The sequence below is a fragment of the Lepidochelys kempii genome, chromosome 8 (assembly GCF_965140285.1).
Source record: "Lepidochelys kempii isolate rLepKem1 chromosome 8, rLepKem1.hap1, whole genome shotgun sequence".
Lineage (NCBI taxonomy): Eukaryota > Metazoa > Chordata > Testudines > Cheloniidae > Lepidochelys > Lepidochelys kempii.
In genome coordinates, this window is record NC_136387.1 from 69,414,985 (window position 1) to 69,435,036 (window position 20,052).

Below are 20,052 nucleotides of genomic sequence, written 5' to 3' on the forward strand. Positions count from 1 at the left end.
TGGCAGGACCCTTTGTATAAGGCACAAGCACTCCAGTGGATAAGATAGATCACAAAGCAAGGGCTACCAAAAAAAAAAAAAGTATATATCTGGTTCATTGTAATGGTAACCTTTTAGACCAGTTGCCATAAGTGGTTATACATAATGCATGCTTACTAAACTCTCTTCTGCTTGACATACCATTGTGTATTCACCTCCTCCACTCTCCAAGGTGATCACATAAATGCCACTTCTCATTATAGCTTCACATGCAGTGTTACAATACATACTGTAAACACAAAAATATATTTTATAATCATGATAGTAAAAATGTAGACTAAAAACCAAATAAAATAATAGTCCTAATAGCTGCAGGATTTTAAAGATTTACTTTCCCAAAGTCAAAATCTCTAAATTATTGTTAAAATAATCATTAGCAGCCTTTTAATTTAGAAAGAATATTCTTCAGTGTGTATTATATTAAACATTTGTTAACTCACAAACCGACATGTTTCTGGAAAAGTTCTCCAGCTTCAGAAGCCATTTGTAATGTATTTTCTATTAAGTGAAGCAATAATAAATTATGATTTAGTAATTTAGTTGAAGACTTCATGAGATGAAAAGGGGTTTTCTCTTTTTCTTTTTGAATATCATTTGTATGTTCATTCAGTGTGAACTTCATTCCTGTGCAAAGGTCCTGGACAAGCCTATGCTCCTCTTAATCCCTTAGAGCTCTGTCAGCACAGAGCAGCTTCTTCTCCACGTCCTGCAGCACTAGATCCTCAGCAAGCAATCACTAAGAATTGGACTGAGACGACTAATTCATTTCACATAGGCAACAGAATAGCAGTCAGATAGTGACAATGGGATGTTACTGATCTGAGCCAGATCTAAATTATGATCAAGGTGACTGATCCATATCCCTTAAGTCGCTCAGTCCCTGGAAAGTTTAAACTAAAATCTTTAGTTTCAAAATACTGTACAGTATAGTTTCAAAAGTTTCAAATACTGTACAGATAATCAAAGCCATGAGCTCCTAACTTTGCTGTTATCCTGAAATAAATGTGCTGGTTGCAGTTGATATAGAGAAAAATAGCTCACTTTGGGTGAAATTCACACCTCTACAGAGATCCAGCACAAAGCATATGCCCCACTTAAGGATGTCATTGAATGGCTTTTGCTATAGTAGCATTGAGTTGCTGGAATTGGCCTTGCTCACAGTTACCACCAATAACTAGAGTTTTTCAAAAATGGGGGAGGAGGGAGGGAAGGAAGAGTGTGTAATTCATCAAAAAATTCAAAGGGTATGTCTACACTACCTGCTGGATCGGCAGGCAGCAATCAATCCAGCTGGGTTGATTTATCACGTCTAGTCTAGACGAGATAAATTGACCCCCGAGCGCTCTCTCGTTGACTCCTGTACTCCAGCACCGTGAGAGGCGCAGATGGAGTTGACGGGGGAGCGGCAGCAGTCAACTCACTGTGAAGAAGACACCACAGTAAGTCAATCTAAGTATGTCGACTTCAGCTACGTTATTCACATAGCTGAAGTTGCGTAACTTAGATCGATCTCCGCCCCCAGTGTAGTCCAGGGCAAAGATTCTAATTCCATTTGTTTTGCAAAGAAATACATTTTGTCGTGAACATTTTTATTTAAAATGTTCGGTTTATGAACATTTTCATTTGTTTTTCTTATTTCCCCTCTTTTTTTCCTCCCCTCTCCCTTTTCTTCTTACAGTCCCCTTCCATTTTTCCATTTTGTCATGGAAGAGTTGGGTTGGTGGGTTGAAGAGGGGAAATACAGGGGAAATGAAAGTTGAAAACATGGCTATAATTTTAATTTTTCCAATTTTGTAAAAAATTACAAAATTTTGGAAAAACAAAAAAATGGAAAAAATTCTAATTTTGAAAAAAGTGTTTAAAAATGTCAACCAGCTGCAGCATGGACTAGCATATTTATTGACAGTCTCACTAGACAGGACAAAGATTGACTGGACATGAAAAATGGAATACATAGCTTTACTGCCTTGTGTCCTTGCTGACCTCAGCCACAGAGTTTGCAACCAGCCAACAGCAGTGAAAGTGACATACACAACAATTTATAGACCAAGCCAAAGGCCACTGAGGCCATCAGGAACATATTTCCAAGCATGACATACCAGGCAAAAATGAAGCAAGCTCATTTTTTCCTTAGAATGACTATATGTGCCAATTTTTCCTACTATAGTAGGAAAATGAGTCCTGAAAGGTGGTAAAAAATAATTTGATCTCTCAATAGGAATAGTTCCTTTTTAGGAGATTTTTATTAAAGCGACTGGAATGTATAAAAGTTCTTTTGACCCACATTCAGAGATGCAAACAGGACGCACTGCATAAGAGATTTTTTAGTGTTTGTACAATACATGAACATTCAAATGCTAAATATTATTATTAATAGCTTTTTAAAAAAACCTACACAGTAGAAGAGACACCCACTTCCCTGTCATTCCCTGTCTACCATTGGATCAATTGATCAGGGCACAGCTTTTCACCTTCAAGTTGTGATGCTCCACGCCAAGGGAGGATGGTGTGAATATTAATGGCAGGGGAGGAGGGACCATCTTACCCTTCCTGTGTTGCTGGTTAGCTGGGATGGAGGGGACATCTCAGCTACATCAGAGGGAGGTTCTGGGGTCGTAGTGGGAGGGAAGCAGTATGGAAAAGGGCTGGAAGTGTTGGCTTGAAAAAGGATGAGAACCACTGTATTAAGTTAATGGATCTGCCATAAATACAGTAAGTTATTAGTAGACATTACTAGTCCCAACTTCCCCACTGACAATGTTAGCACTGTATTTGCTAACCCCGTGTCCAGCAAGTAAACATTGATGAGCAACTTAAAATAGGTATAGGGCTTGCATTTTAAATTTTTGAAATTCTCTCTTTCATTTGTCAATTAGTTAATAAATAACCAGCATGCTTTGCTGTCTTGATCAAAAGCCAATACCACAACACTATTAGCATTATTCTTAATTAGCTCATTGTTGGGTTTTAAAAAATAAAAATAAAAATAAAAGGAGCGATTTAGAGGAGGAAAGTGATAACTTCTAATTCTAATTAATGTTCACATAAACACCAAAGCACACGGCAATGACAAAATAAGAATGATATATGTACACCACACCTGCAGAGATTATTGAACTGCAGATGTCTCTAAAATAGCTGAAGTAAGTGGTTTTGTGCTTTTTTCTGTCCCCACTGAAGTTAAAGGCAGAACTCTCTGATTTCAGTGGCATCAAGATCAAGTCCTAAATAAGTATCTAATACATATTGTTTTGAATACCATAGGAACATATTGCCCCCAATATTTTTGTTGTTGTTGACCTTGATGGTAGCATCAATGAGCCCCAGTCACAGATTGTACTAGGAGCTGTACAAACACAAAACCAAAAAACAGTCCCTGACCCAGAGAGCTTACAATCTAAGTACAGTATGAGAAATGACAGTTGGAAACTGACAGAAGGGGGAGTGCAAGGAAACAAAGAGACAATTTTGGTCAACATACTAAGACAATAGTCTCAGCACAACAGCTGCCTAGCCATTGTCACATTTTTTTAAGCATCATAACAAAGGAAAATTGTAATATGTAACAGAACTCCCAATAACATCAGCTGGTGGTGCATAAACAGACAGGGGGATCTATCTGCCCTTAATGTATTAAAATATTTAGCAAATAATGTAAAAGATTAACATGCAAAGGTAGTTGACAACAATCAGACAAAACCTCTACTTTTTTTAAAATATGACAGTCTTTTTAATCAATTTAAAAGTCTAGCTCAACATAACTATGTTATCACCTTTCCTCATGTTGTGCATGATTTTATGTATTCTTGTTCATTTGTCTGTGTGACCTAAGCACTTACAGAAAACCTTTCATAAGATTTCAGATTATTTCCTTTCTGACATAAGCTTTATTTCCTAAAATAAACGCAGCTAGAGTGACAGGTGATTTAGGAAAACAAATCAGAGCCAGTGCAATTACTGCAGGACTGTACTTGCCTTAGGATTTCTCTGAACTGACTATCTGCAAAACGGATTCTAATTTAAATCCTAGAGGGAAACTGAGAATTAGAAATGGTTATCGCTGACATGGTGGTGGTGTCTGTTATTTCATTTGGAACTGGACAATACTCAGTTTTAGGGGATAAGCAAGGATGAGAATATAAAAGCATTTGCACTGTGCCTACGTTTTCATACCTCGATCTTGCGAGCACTTACGCATGTACTTAGCTTTATTCATGTGAATAAATTGAAATCCATGGGACTACTCATTTGATTAAATTTAACCAAACACTTAAGTGATTTGCTGAACTAGGATCTTAAAAAGCAGGAAGCTTCACTTCAGAATGGAATAAAAGCAATAGTCCCTACCTTCTCTCTCTCATTTCTTTAGTTTTCATCTATGTATGTATCAACCTGTATTGTATGTACTGCATACTACTAGGACTGACTACTAAAAAATACTCATTATGAAAAAACTACTGATAAAATTAGGCCAGTATAGTTGTGCACAGACATTTGTATGTGCCTAATTTATGTAAATATGCAAATCAGCAATTTGTGCATAGTTAGTCTCATGGTTAGGAAGCATCTGACTGGTCATGTCATGTGCACATTCTAATTTGCATATGTACAATTATTGGTAAAATCCAGTCCTGTGCAGGAGGCCTTTGCACCACCTAAGTCCCACTTAAGCACTATTTTGATAGAATTTAAGTAGTGCAGAGGCCTCCTGCTAGCCCTCTGCACAGATGTGAATTTAAGGTGCACCTAACTTTGAACGTCCGCAGCTAAATACTTTTTAAAAGCCACTAAATGTTTTCTGCTGGAGCCCATTTTTAGGAAACTTTTACTTTGTAAAAAGCAACAAAATGAGCTTCTGTTTCAGATGCAGAATTATATTCTGTTACAGAGAAAATGAAATTCTCTTTCAGCTCCATCTGGGCTCCTTAGAGGCACACAAAATGTTGACAAATTGCTTTGCCACTTCCAAAGGAAAAAAAGTAGCAAGATATGTCTAAATTTTCTTTCAGTTTGTTTTCCTTGTAAGAAAATACACAGATGCACTCAGGGAGCATGCAGGATTTGAGCAAGCAACCATGGTTCAGTTAAAGAGAATGTGCACAATACCCAACACACAGTTGTAATGAAAAATCTCAGCTGTGGTGTTTTGTCTAGGAAGGCTTCTTCAGAAATTGCTTGTGAGTGAAAAAGTATAGAAAATCTAGAAAACAGTTTGACTTTTTCCTTAAGCTTCAGGAGAATACCTGATTGTCTACAATTGCAGAAGCGACCTAAGCACTCATTGAGTCTTCAAGTCACAGAAATCCTTGATTTTTGAAACTGTCTCCATACTAATCTCAGTTTTGAATTAAAGTAAAAGTAATGTCTAACCTTTACATTGTAGAGAGCCTGGAAAATCATAGAATCGAAGGACTGGAAGGGACCTCAAGAGGTCTAGTTCAATTCCCTGCACTCATGGCAGGACTAAGTATTTGCTAGACTATCTCTAACAGGTGTTCATCTAACCTGCATTTAAAAATATCAAACTATGGAGATTCCACAGCCTCCCTAGGCAATTTACTCCAGGGCTTAACTATGCTGATAGTTAGGATGTTTTTCCTAATGTCCAACCTAAACCGTCCTTGCTGCAGTTTAAGCCTATTGTTTCTTTTCCTATCCTCAGAGGTTAAGGAGAACAATTTTCCCCTCCTCCTTGTACCAACCTTTTATGTATTTGAAAACTATCATGTCCTCTCTTTTCTTCTCTTCATGCCGTCTCTTTTCCAGACTAAACAAACCCATTTACCCCCCAACACACACACATCTTCTCTCATAGGTCATGTTTTCTAGACCTTTAATCATTTTTTTTTTTACTTTCCTGAAATGTGGTGCCCAGATCTGGACGCAATACTTGAGTTGAGGCCTAATCAACATGAAATGGATTGGAAGAATTACTTCTTGTGTCTCGCTTACAACACTTCTGCTAATATATCCCAGACTGATGTTTGCTTTTTTTGCAACAGTGTTACACTGCTGTCTCATATTTAGCTTGTGGTCCGCTTATGACCCCCAGATCCTTTTCTGCAGTTCTCCTTCCTGGGAAGTCATTTCCCATTTTGTGTGTGTGCAATTGATTTTTCCTTCCTAAATGGAGTACTTTGCATTTGTCCTTATTGAATTTCATCTTATTCACTTCAGACCATTCTGAATATTAATCTTATCTTCCAAAGCCCTTGCAACTCCTCCCAGCTTGGTGTCATCTGCAAACTTTATAAGTGTACTCTCTATGCCATTATTTAAATAATTGATGATATTGAACAGAATCAGACCCAGAACAGATCCCTGAAGGACCCCACTAGATATACCCTTCCGGCTTGACTCTGAACCATTGATAACTACTCGCTGGGAATGGTTCCCAACCAGTTATGCACCCACTTTATAGTAACTCCATCTAGGTTGTGTTTCCCTAGTTTGTTTATAAGAAAGTCATGCTTAACAGTATCAAAAGGCTTACTAAAGTCAAGATATACCTTATCTAGTGGTTCCCCTTGTCCACAAGGCTTGTTACCCTGTCAAAGAAAGCTATTAGGTTGGTTTGACATGATTTGTTCTTGACAAATCCAGGCTGACTGTTATTTATTACCTTATTATCTTGTAGGTGTTTTCAAATTGATTGCTTAAGTATTTGCTCCATTATCTTTCTGGGCACTGAAATTAAGTTGACTGGCTGTAATTCCCCAGGTTGTCCTTATTTCCCTTTTTTATAGATTGGCACTATATTTTCCAGTCCTCTGGAATCTCTCTCCCATCTTCCATGACATTTTGAAGATAATTGCTAATGGCGCAGATATATCCTCAATCACCTCCTTGAATATTCTAGGATGTATTTCATCAGGCCTTGGTGACTTGAAGACATCTACATTGTCTTAGCAGTTCTTCTTCCTGGTACAGCAACCTATGATTAAGGAAGCCGAAGGAAAACTGATCATTGAGGCTGATCCTTTCTCACAGTTATTCTTCCTCAAAAACACCCTGGGATTGTATTTGGATTCCTTGAAATTCATTGTCATCAGTTCCTCAGGAAACCTCAGACCCAATTTTGTGAGTGTGTGTGTGTGGGGGGAGGGAGGGGATGGAAGGGAGAATTCTATCCAAGCTGCTACTGAGGGCCCCAGGATTGTTAAATATGCCATCCTATTCACCAGCCAGCTGCCTGAGCTGATCAGCGAGTATGGCCTTTGACAACAAGGAGACATAGCTCTATAGTGTGAGAAGCAGTGTGGTCTACAGAGCTAATAATCATGAGAACCAACAAAGAGCCATGGACTCTCCTGCTTTCTAATCACATCTCTCCTACTAACATTCTCTGGCTTTAACCAAGTCAAACATCTTTTCTACATTAGTTTTCCTACCTGTAAAATGGAAATAAAAATATGTCTTTATCTGTTATTTGTTGCTGCAAATGTTTTTGCACACATAAAGTGAGGACCTGGAGTAATAGTTTTTAAGGTTGGGCCAGGCTGCAACTTTACTTAATTAGTCATCATGGAAGCAATAAGGACAGGGGTCTACAGGAGATGGAGATGTAGTCTGACTTGGGAGAATGGAATCATGAGGTACTCAAACTAAAACTCCCACAAGGCACAAGCATTTCAGACTTAAACAAAATATTTTGGCCAAATAACTAAATACTTTTTTCACCAAAAACTCTAATTTTTGTCATGGAAAAAGTCTCCATTTTCAGACAAACTCTAATAATAACGCACTTGAACTATGTGGGGAAGGATTTGTGGGAAGGGAAGTTCTTTGCTAGCTAAAGGAGGAAAGAGGAAGCTACCATACATATATATTCATCCAGCCTTTATGGCCAGCCAGCTCTTAAGTCAGCAAAGTATGTGGCCCTATGGAAACATCTCCCTTTGACCAATGGAATTGCATTTGCAGGAAAGGAGAGTGCTATTGACTAGCAGCACAGTAGAGAAGTGAAGGTATGCAAATATTGCAGTTCTGATAATGTTATCGTTAATTTAAAGGAATTTGGTCTATATTCACAGAAAGAAACATGATTTACAATTTTGTGACTTCATGATTCATCACATAGAACATAACATAGCAAACATTTCAAAAATAAGGATTTAAAATACATTTGTAAGTATGGGTATGACCTGCATGTTCTATACACTTGGCTAGAACCTCAGCTGGTATAACTCTTTGTAGTTCCATTGATTTTAATAGCATTTGGCCAAATTACACCAGCTGACGGAATCTGCCCATAGTAACTATTGTTAATTCATATATGATTGTTTTATAAAAATGCTGAATATAGGCTGTCATGCAAAGCTTTATACAAAATAGAATTTAATGTTTGGTGCTAAAACACTTAGCTGATTTCAGGATAAGCAAAGCATAAAATGAAATGAGTTAAAATGAAATTCTCAGAGTATTTATGTCTTTTCTGATTAATATGTTATAAAATGTGAAGATTTTGACTTGACAGTGTTTTTAGAATGTGAGACTCTGAATTATGAATGACCCTATAATATCTATATATATATATAGAGAGAGAGAGAGAGAGAGTGACGGGGCAAGGCCAGATGACTATAGAAAAGTAGTGGGAGATAGATATATTAGCTCCAGGCTAAACAAATCCCTGGTACCAGGATAAGTGAAATGGCAGCCGCTCCAGGTCAATTAAGACACCTGGGGCCAATTAAGAACTTTCCAGAGGCAGGGAGAATGCTAGGTTGATTGGGACACCTGAAGCCAATCAGGGGCTGGCTGAAACTAGTTAAAAGCCTCCCAGCCAGTCAGGTGGGTGTACATGTTAGGACCTGTGGGAGGAAGTTGTGCTGTTAGACAGACTGAGCAGTACACACCATTATCAGGCACAAGGAAGGAGGCCCTGAGGTAAGGGTGAAGTGGAGCTTGAGGAGTTGAGGGCTGCTGTGGGGGAAGTAGCCCAGGGAATTGTACATGTCATGTTTCTAAAAGGTCAGCTACCATAGCTGATATTATTAGGGTCCCTGGGCTGGAGCCAGAGTAGAGGGTGGGCCTGGGCTCTTCCCCTCCCCCCCCCCCCCATGCCCCCTGATTAATCACTGAGACTGGGAAACAACAGAGACTATGCAAGGAAGCATAACTTCTCCTCACCTCCCTCACTGGCTTATAATGAAAATGGTTCAGTAGACTGTGACCCTTCTCTCTAGAGAGAGAAGGGTTATGTGGAGGGTCACAGTGAGCCTCTGAGGCTAGTGAAATATGCCAGGAAACATGGGAGACAAAGAGGCAAGGACAGAGTTTTGTCACTATAGATATTCATGTAATCATAAGGACAGCAGGTCTAAGACTTTTCAGCTCCAGCTATACTTAAGTATGCTTCAGGGTCAGAAGAAGTGCAAACTCAGAGGCTACTTGAACTTTAAGATCAAGATCACTAACAATTCACTAGAAAGTTACATTAAATTCCTAATACACATTCACTGTTATCATCTCAGCACATTTTTGATGAGGCTGTGGAACTGCCTGCTATAAATGACATTTCTGCTTGCTCTCTAAAGGCTTGTCAGTCTCTATTAATAGTCTATCAGATTTCAGAGTATAACTGAGTCTGAAATGAAACCAGCTCAGTAAAAAATAAGTTTTGTTCTCATACATGTTAATTTCAAATACTAAGTAGAAGCATTTGTTTTACACTTTAAAATGGCTAGACAAGCTCTTTAGAACATGTTAATTTCAAATGATGTGATTTTATTTGATCATGGATGGAATTACATCATTTTAGTTGCTGTGCAGTTTGTTTGCACACCTTAAGGCACTTCTGAAAATCCCACCCTAAGTCCTTATTCAGGCTGCTAAATAAAAGGCCTGTTTTTGAAAAATGGTAGGCACCAGCATGGTTGTGGGAGTTGCTGGGTACTCCATACTTTCAACAGCCCACAGGCAGAGGGACGTATTGGCCCCTGCTTCCAGCAGCTCCCATTGGCCTGAGCAGTGAACTGCAGCCACTGGGAGCCGCGATCGGCCGAACCTGCAGACGCGGCAGGTAAACAAAACGGTCGGGCCTGCCAGGGGCTTTCCCCGCACAAGCGGCGGAACAAGTTTGGGAACCACTAACCTGTGAGATAAGCATGGTAATAATACTTATAGGGCTGCTGTAAAACTTAAAGTAATGTTTTTAAAGCTCACTGGGTGGAAGACACCATTTAGAGCAGACTGGACATATGTTCATTTGAACTCAAGTCTGCACAGGGGCATAACCACAAGGTCCCCCCCTACTTTTTTTGATCTATAACTGTACCATAATTCATTTTTTGAAACAATCTCCTTTTCCTCATCACTTTTAATGTCTAGTTATTAAGTTACTACAGTGTTATTCACTCCATATAAATGGATCACAGAACTTTCCATTCTTAGTTAACCTATCCAGATGAAGGTTTGTCTTGATGTTTGTTTGTAACTGAAAATTGTGTCTCTATCAAAGGCAATCAATATCCATACTTTACAAGGTCTCTCAGCTGTCAGTAATCATGTCCATCTGTTAGCTGGCAATATGTTCAGTAAAAAGTTGCTTGGACCTTTTCACTATGGGCACCAATGCCAAGCAAATATGAAGACCTCCTGAGCTGTTTGATTTAAATGTACTAGAAAAGTACTGCTTACAAGCATTCTGTGTGGAAACATCATGATGTTGTGGGGAAGTGATCTACAGAGGAATGAATTCAATAAAGCATGATAAATATAATGCATTTACTTGCAGCGAACACTGAAAGGGGCATAACTAGTCAACAATGGAGTGTTTAATGCCACATCCCATGTGACAAATTATGGGAATAATGATGCTACTTTATATTTATATAACATTTCTCTCCTGGAAAGCTCCCAAAGCATTTATTGACTGTGCATATATATTATAGATAGATGGTTACACAAGATCACTTTATGGTGCAAATAAAGCAGTTATTCTGAACCAACACCAATATACAATAAGGTAAACAAATACTTTTTGCACACATTGTTTCCTCATGCTGAACCAATGTTGCTTATGTAGTTTCATATAGTCATAGGTGAAGATAAAAGCACATAAAAAATCTGGCTGTGTAATGGAGTCTGTGATGGGTTGGATAACAGAAACCCCCTTGGGGGTTGCCACCTGATGTGCAGTCCCTCTGAGCCTGTTTTCCCTGCCAGCTTGGGATTTCAATGCTCTGCCTTGTTGTGCCAGACATGCTAGCCTGCTACAAACACAGACCCAGGTCTGAACCACATCCCCCAGAAACTGCAGGCTTAACTGAAAACGGTTTAAGAAGTGCTCCTGTCTCCAGAACTCAGATAACCAACTCCCAATGGGGTCCAAACCCCAAATAAATCTGTTTTACCCTGTATAAAGCTTATAGAGGATAAACTCATAAATTGTTCACCCTCTATAACACTGATAGAGAGATATGCACAGTTGTCCCCCCACCCCAGGTATTAATACATTATTCTGGGTAAATTAATAAGTAAAGGTGATTTTATAAATACAAAAAGTAGGATTTAAGTGGTTCCAAGTAATAACAGACAAAACAAAGTGAATCACCAAGCAAAATAAAATAAAACATGCAAGTCTAAGCCTAATACAGTAAGAAAGTGATTACAGATGAAATCTCATTCTCAGAGATGTTCCAGTAAGCTTCTTTTACAGATTAGTCTCCTTCTAGTCTGGGTGCAGCAATCACTCACACCCTCATAGTTACTGTCCTTTGTTCCAGTTTCTTTCGGCTATCCTTTGGGTGTGGATAGGCTACCTCTTGAGCCAGCTGAAGACAAAATGGAGGCGTTTCCAGGGACTTAAATAAACTTTCTCTTGTGGGTGGAAACCCCTTCTCCTCTCCTATGCAGAATCCAGCTGCAAGATGGAGTTTGAGTCACATGGGCAAGTCACATATCCATGCACGACTCAGAACTTTACCAGCCGACGCCACATTCCCAGGAAAGCCCAGATGTGGATTGGCATCTCTCAAAGTTCATTGTTAGCTTAAGTGTTTCTTGATTGGGCACTTACTGAGAATAGTCTTTTCTCAAGAAGCTGACCAAATGCTTTACTGCGGCTACTTAAAATCAAACAAGTACATAGCCAATATTCATAACTTTGAATACAAAAATGAAACATGCATGTAGATAGGGTGAATATATCCAGTAGATCATAACTTTTGCAACAATATGTTACATGGAATATCTAGCATAAAACATATTCCAGTCATGTCATATTTACACTCATAAGCATATTTCTATAAAGCATTTTGGGGTGCAATGTCACAGTCTATAGACCCCATAAAGGGGGGTGCAGTCTCTCCTGTTTACAAGCAAGCAGCTTGATCACAACCCCACATAGCTGCCAGTCAGGAGCTGATGAAGTGAGCTGTAGCTCACGAAAGCTTATGCTCAGATACATTTGTTAGTCTCTAAGGTACCACAATACTCCTTTTCTTTTTGAGGAATATGTACATTTGCCTTAACAGAGAAAAAAATCAAAATCGCTTTAGTCAATAAAGATCTTTGGTCTGGGGATTTTCTTCTTAGCTTAACTTTCTCTTAGATGTCCAGGTTACTTTTTCCTTATAAACACTGTATTCACAGTAAGGAGATTGGTTTTAATCAGTTTTTCGCCTTTGAAACTGTTTCAATAATCTGTCCATGTGAATGTGTCTAGGTGTATATTGGACTGGTCTGAAATTGCTGCCACATCATATCACAATTTCTTTCCTGCTATCTATATGCATACTACTTCAGAATGATTAAAGTAGGGAACACTCACTGGCCTTCATATTCTTTCTGTGCAAGTACTAAGAGAGCCAATAAAGTATTATATCAGTTATAAAATCCATTATCAGGCAAGCTGAATAATTCTTCAGATGAATGCATTTCCCTTTATTCCACTAAACAAACTCAGCCTACTTACTAACTGAAATTTGCCTGAACAAAGTCTTGTCCAGGTAATATATTAGGCTACCTTTTCATCCATGTCCAGTAATTAATTAATTTTAATTTAATCTACAGAATTATCTTTGTAGAGCATACAAGAACTAAAAGTCTTTCTTAGCGCTGTCAGAGTGGGAATATGATATAAAAGATCTAGCATGATCCAGCCATGATATTTAATTGATGAACTGACAGCCATCCGATTATAGATATAACAGGATTATTTTTTCCTATTCAAAGTATTTTAGTGTGCTCTTTAACTAAAAAAGAGAATATTATCAGACTGTAAGGTGTGGTCTAAACTACAAAGTTAGGTCAACATAAGCCACCTGAGATTGAGTTAATAATGTGTGTGTCCACACTACCGAGTCCCATTCACCGACCTAAAGGGCCTGTAAAGATGACTTCTGTACTCCACCTCCATGAGACGCGTAGCGCTTGAGTCGACATGGGGATAGTGTAGACACTGCATTGTGTAATTCGAATTAATTGGCCTACAGGATGTGTCCCACAGTGCTCCGCTGTGACCTCTCTGGAGAGCACTTTCAACTCCATTGCACTTCAGCCAGGTACACAGGAAACAGCTGCCCCCCGGTAAAGCCCCGGGACCTTTTGTATTTTCATTTCCTGTTTGATCAGCATGGAGAGCTCATCAGCACACCTGACCATTGATGCTCAAAGCTGCAAACACACTCCAGCATGAGGCACACAGGGGGTGGTGGATCTTATTGCTGTATGGGGAGAAGAGTCTGTGCAGGCAGAGCTCTGAACCAGAAGAAGAAAAGCTAATATTGATGCCAAAATCGCGTGGGGCATAGGGGAGGAAGGCTACACCAGGGACACAGCGGTACCCCATGAAAATAAAGGAGCTTCGGCAAGTGTAACAGAAGATAAGGGAGGAGAACAGTCGCTCTGGTTCTGAGCCACAGACATGCTGCTACTATGAGGAGCTGCATGTGATTCTAGGCAGCAACCCCATCACTACCCCAAAATGCTCTGTGGATACCACCCAGGAGCTGGGCTACCTGGGGCAACAATGAGGAGGCCATTGTTGATGAGGAAGAGGAGGAGAATGTGTGGCAGGTAAGCGGAGGATCCATTCTCCCCGACAGCTAAGAACATTTTTTAAACGCTGGAGCCCATCCGCTCACAGGACTAATTGTCGGTGGAGCATGATGCTAGGGAAGTCACCACTGGTGAGTACATATTTCCAATCAAACTGTAGGAGTTACATGCTATTCTTTTTAATGTTGAACCTGAATTAAAAAATTGGGATAGTGGTTATCAGTGGCCACTCCAAATACTCAGAGGATGCTCTCGGAAAAAGACTGTTTATGTACCTGGGGATGGCCCTAGAATCCTCCACAGAGATCTCTAGGAAGCTTTCATGGAGGTAGTCTGCAATCCTTTGCAGAAGGTTTCTGGAAGGGCTGCCTTATTTTGTCCACCACGGTAGGACACTTTCCCAGTATTAACTCTTCTGGCATCATTGTGGCACATAGCATTGCAGCATAAGGACCAGGTCTGTACCTAGACACTTGAAGCATCTGTTCCCTTTCTGCCTCTGTTACCCTCAAGAGTCTGATATTGCCTATGGTCACCTAGGGGAAACAGGGGAAGTTTGAAATGTTAACTCTTAAACTGCAAACAACTTGAAAAGTAATTGCCTGTTTGGTGAATTCTGGGTCACACAATCACACTTTCCTGAGCATGCCCTGGTTATGGTTGGAAGGGATCACCCTGTATTGCAGCCAGCATTTAAACGGGAGGGGGGGGCGGCATGACGCTTCTTGTTTGTCTCCCTTCTACCCCAAGCCGTTGCCGCTTTTGTAACAATCAAACTATTTGTGGGGCTTTTCACTGCTGCCTGTTCTCAAGCAGCATCCAGGTTGCTATGGGAAGGGGGGCTGTGCTGAGGTTGGCACCATTGATACCAAGGGTGTCTTCACAAAAGCTGCAGCACAAGACCTCCTGCCCATGCCTTGTGGCCTTACTCACCATGGCTGCAGCAGCAAACAGACACTTGCAGTAGCCACGTAATCACAACCGCTGGTGGCTTGCAGGGAAGTGCATTGAGGGGTGTTTCTTTCTAAAAATATTTAACCTTGCACCAGAAACAATGTATGCACTGTCAATGCTACCCTTGTGCTTTATATTCTTTGCAGCTGAAACCTTGTCTCTAGGCGCATCCTCCACACTGGGACAGAGATTCCACCAGATTAGAAGGCGGAAACAGAAGACTCGGGAGGACATGTTCAGTGAGTTAATGCATGCGTCCGAGAGTGACAAGACAGAGCTCAGGGCATGGAGGATTGCACTGTCCAACAGCCTGAACAATGACCATGAGGACGGAAGAGCAGGCAGGGAGCACAAGCGTAACATGCAGGATGAGATGGTGCAGATTATGAGAGAGCAAACAGACATGCTGAGGTGTCTAGTTGAGGTTCAAGAAAGGCAGCTGGATGCTAGAGACCCACTGCAGCCTATGCTGAACCTGCTGCCATTGTCACCAAGTTCCACATCCTCCTCTCTCAGGCGTCCTAGGATGAGGAAGTGGGGGGAGTCCGGTATCCCTTGCACTCTACTCCAGGGGAGGGTACAAGGACCAGAAGGTGCCCATTCCCACACCTTTGATTGATATTGCAGTGCAATTGTAAGCAAGCTTTCCTTGTTCCCCCCGTCACCATGTCATCAGCCTTTTTGCCCCAGGTTATCTATCTTTTATTTGTTGTGTCTCAGTGTTTGGGAGCATAATAAAACTTAATGGATTGAGGAGAAAAGGCTCTTTATTTGTTCAGCACACTGTGGTTAGTGAGGGTGGAGTTTACAGGGGAGTACATGCAATGAATGGGACAGCTTGGTAAGGAACAATACACAAGTGTCACATTACTGTGGGTCATTGATAAAACTAGTTTTCAAAGCCTCACGGAGATGCAGTGTGCCTTGATGTGCTCTTCTTATTGCCCGGGTGTCTGGCTGCTCAAAAATTGGCTGCCAGGTGATCTGCCTTAACCCCACACCCAGCTGGAAACTTCTCTCCCTTTGTTTCACAGATATTATGGAGCACACAGCAGGCAGCAACAATGGGGATATTGCTTTCACTGAGGTCTAACCTCGTAAGCAAACTATACCAGTGAGCTTTTAAACATCCAAAGGCACATTCCACCACCATTCTGCACTTGCTCAGCCTATGGTTGAACTACTCCTTACTGCTGTCCAGGCTGCCTGTGTATTGCTTCATGAGCCATAGGAGCAAGGGGTAGGCTGGGTCTCCCATGACTGGCACTTCAACATCAACAATGGTTATTTTGCTGTCTGGAAAGAAAGTTCCTGCTTGCAGCTTTCTGAACAGACCAGAGTTCCTGAAGATGCGAGCATCATGCACCTTTCCCAGCCATCCCACATTTATGTTGGGGAAACAGCCCCTGTGATCCACCAGCACTTGCAACACCATTGAGAAGTACTCCTTTCAGTTTATGTACTCTTTGACAAGATGGTCTGGTGTCAAGATAGGGATAAGTATTCAGTCCCTCACCCCACTGGAGTTAGGGTATCCCATTGCGGCAAAACCATCCACTATGTCCTGCACGTTTCCAAGTCACTACCCTTCTTAGCAGAAGTCTATTGATTGCCCTGGCAACTTGGATCACAGCAGACCCCAGGGTAGATTCACCCACTCTCAATTGATTCCCCACTGACTGGTAGCAGTCTGGTGTTGCAAGCTTCCACAGAGATATCGCCACTTGCTTCTCAACTATCAGAGCAGCTTTCCTTTTAGTATTGCTGCTCTTCAGGGCTGGGGAAAGCTTTTTGCACAGTTCCATAAAAGTGGCCTTATGCATTTGAAAGTTCTGCAGTCACTGCTTGTCATCCCATAGCCGCATAACTACGCGGTCCCACCAGTCACTGCTTGTTTCCTGGGTGATGTGCGACTGTCACCAGCATCTATGAATTGGTCCACTCCATGGCTTCCACCAGGGCTGCTTGCATGGCATCACATTGTTCCATGCAGTGGCTACTGTTTCAGTTGAGCAAATACTACAGGTTAAGGTGCGAGGTGTTTGTAATGCGCACAACAACAGTGTACAGCTGAGTCCATGCTTGCTGTGCTATGGCAGCTGCATGGGTATGGGAAAATTGAAAAGGGTGACATCTCCCTTAACAAGATGAAATGTCCCACCAGCTAGAGGGGATGACATAATATTCCAAATACATGCATTTACTGACTGTCACTGCATGCATAAAAGTTGCACATTTAAATGAAGAGAGGGTCAGGCATGAGTTAATACAGCTGAGACCAAAGGAATCATAATGGACTGGTACCGCTCAGTCTCATAATAAGGGATAAGATTATATGGTCACTTTAGATGTTAAAGCCTTATTAAACATGTTTCTCCATAGAAAGCTTGCCAATATCATAAACTGATCTACAGAACTATATTGTTGCTAGTAGTAATGTTTCTGTGTTATATTTTTGTGATCTATGATTTTATCACTGTTAATAAATACGGCCATTTGCTATTTTTTTTTTGTGAGTGCTTTGCCTTTAAGGTTGTACCTTCTTAAAGCATCTCTTGGGCTACAATTCAGGAACTACAGTGCTGTCCATATTCTGGACAACAAGAATGTGTTCTCCTGAATCAGAGATTTGGAGTGGAGGTATGTTACTGAAGAGTGATTCAGTCTAAGTACAGAGATATTCTAACTCTATTGGCTGGACAGACATTTGAATCATAGCATATAGTGAAAACATTCTCTCATTCCATGACATAGCGGAGGTGCTACACTACTGTGGCCCAGTGCAAAGATTTCCCATTGACTTCAGTGAGAGTTGGATCAAGCTCCTAGAGAATCACGCTCCTTAGAGCATAGATCTGAATTACTTCACTGAATGGACACAGAATTTGGGAGGCATTCAATAGACACATAACTTAGGCATCTAGGAGAAGAATCTGTGACAGACAGTAAATGATTTTTTGTGAAAGGGAGCTCAATATTTTATGTGCTGAATATCCCTAAGCATTCAGCACACATATCTGTGGTTAATTTAATTTTCATTTTCATTTGCACATCAGCTTAAGAGCTACATTCTGACTTACAAAAACAAAATCATGTCTCTAGTAATTTCATTATCTGAAATTAGAAATATTTCACTAGTCCAAAATATTTTAAAAATCAAATGTTTGATGTAAGAGTGTTTCCCAATCTATGAATGTTGATAAAACTGGAAAATCTTCTGTGCACTAAATGTACTTTCTTTGCTAAATTAATGAAACATTAACAAATATTTCAGTTTTGCAATAACATTTTTGCAAAATGAAACTCCTAAATCTTCACACAGCTCCAAAAACCCTTTTCCCACAGGAGTGAAAGGATCTGCCACACAAATCTACAGTGGGTGGACGGAGATAACCATCTAAAACCCTGGATTTACTCACTACAAAATACTTCTTAATCTATAATTCACTTTGCTCCTTTATTGCTGTCTTTGTGATCTTTTATAGAATTAAAATTATATGCTCTTTTATAAGCCTGGAGGAAGATAGAAAGATAAGGCAATTCACCTTTCAAATACACTCATGAATTTTGAATATATAAAATATGCATAAAATCTTCAAGCACTTATCGTAAAATATGACTTCTTGCATCAAAATTCAGTTTTGAATATGACTTTCACAACTTAAGCACTATTTTCCATCAGTGAAATTATTGTATCACAAAATTTAACATTCATTTCTGTGTATTGATATAGAATAAGACCCTATAATTCTGAAAACTGAGACCTATAGACTCCTGAAAAATAACAGGACTGAATGCAATCCATATTTACAGTAACTGATAGTGACATCTAATTTCTGGAGACTTTAGACATTTCATCCATGACTAGGAGAAAGAATTAATTGTTTTTCTTCCTTAAATAAAACAAGGATGAGCCTTCACAAGCCACCAAAATAAATTTCAGTTAAACAAGCTGGATTCAAAGCGCACTTTCCAGTAGTGGTAAAATAGTAGTAGCTGGTAGATTGATTCATAAAAATAGTAGCCACAATGGTCTATAAGTAGAGAAACATGCACCACAATTTCACTTTTAGGCGATGGGCTCAAAGAGAGGAAGAGTTTGGTCCTGACTGGAGAGTTCAATACTTTTGTGGGGAGGAAACAAGAGGCCATTTGTTCCCCCCCATCTCAGGATAAAAGAAGAGACAATGAATCTTGGGGAGAGGGGGGTTCATATAAGATGTGCACATTAGACAATCTGCACTAGTGAATCTTGTGGGACCTGGAGAAGCAATGATGGGGGAAGACAGTGGTCTCATCAGTATGTCCGTGAATGGCAGAATGTGTACAGCACCACAAATCATTTAAATGTATAGAACATTAATGGTGGGAAGGGAAGGGAGGAGACAGTAACATTTTGATGATCAAAAGGCTTCCTAACTGCACTGTATATTTTTACATATTTAACATGATTGGAGTTCTGGAGAAGGTTATATTTAAACTATGGGAGAAATCTGAGGGGTCAGCCCTGATTCCAGGGCAGGGCAGGGAACCATGTGGTTACTGCTCAAGTGAGCTGTAGCTCACGAAAGCTTATGCTCAAATAAATTTGTTAGTCTCTAAGGTGCCACAAGTCCTCCTTTTCTTTTTGCTCTCAGGAGGGAGTGCTAGATAGACGATTTGCATCCTGATGCTGTGCCTACAGGTCCTAAGATAGGAGGTGTACATGGGCTCTGTTCTGACTGCAGAGGCTTAAAAAACATGCGGATCCAGTCACAGATCCCCCTCACAGCAGTCTGGCAGGTGGAACTTAACTGGAGCTGTAACAACAATTAATGTATTCCCTTGCCAATAGGAAATGAAATCAAACCCTGAATATTTTGTAATCATGGCTCATGTGCTCCCTATCCACTAATGTGAGCAGGGAGGAGCAAAGCACAGTAAAACTGGGAGGGCCATCAAAAAGAATAACAATATCTACATCATGCTTCTCTCTCCTCCTGATCCCAAGAAAACTCCTGTATTGCCACTCTGAAGGATGGGGATTTTATAGAGATCCTGCTAGGCAAGCAGGTAGAC

The 20,052-nt window shown here is 40.3% G+C and overlaps 1 long non-coding RNA gene across 1 annotated transcript in view; it reads left to right on the plus strand.

Moving 5' to 3' along the window:
• The window catches only part of LOC140916023 (uncharacterized), a 109,528-nt gene extending 93,804 nt beyond the window's left edge, over nt 1-15,724 (plus strand). Inside the window, exon 4 of the long non-coding RNA XR_012160367.2 lies at nt 15,141-15,724. This is a non-coding gene — a long non-coding RNA (uncharacterized LOC140916023). The remainder of the gene's footprint in view (nt 1-15,140) is intronic.
• The last annotated feature ends 4,328 nt before the right edge of the window (nt 15,725-20,052 follow it).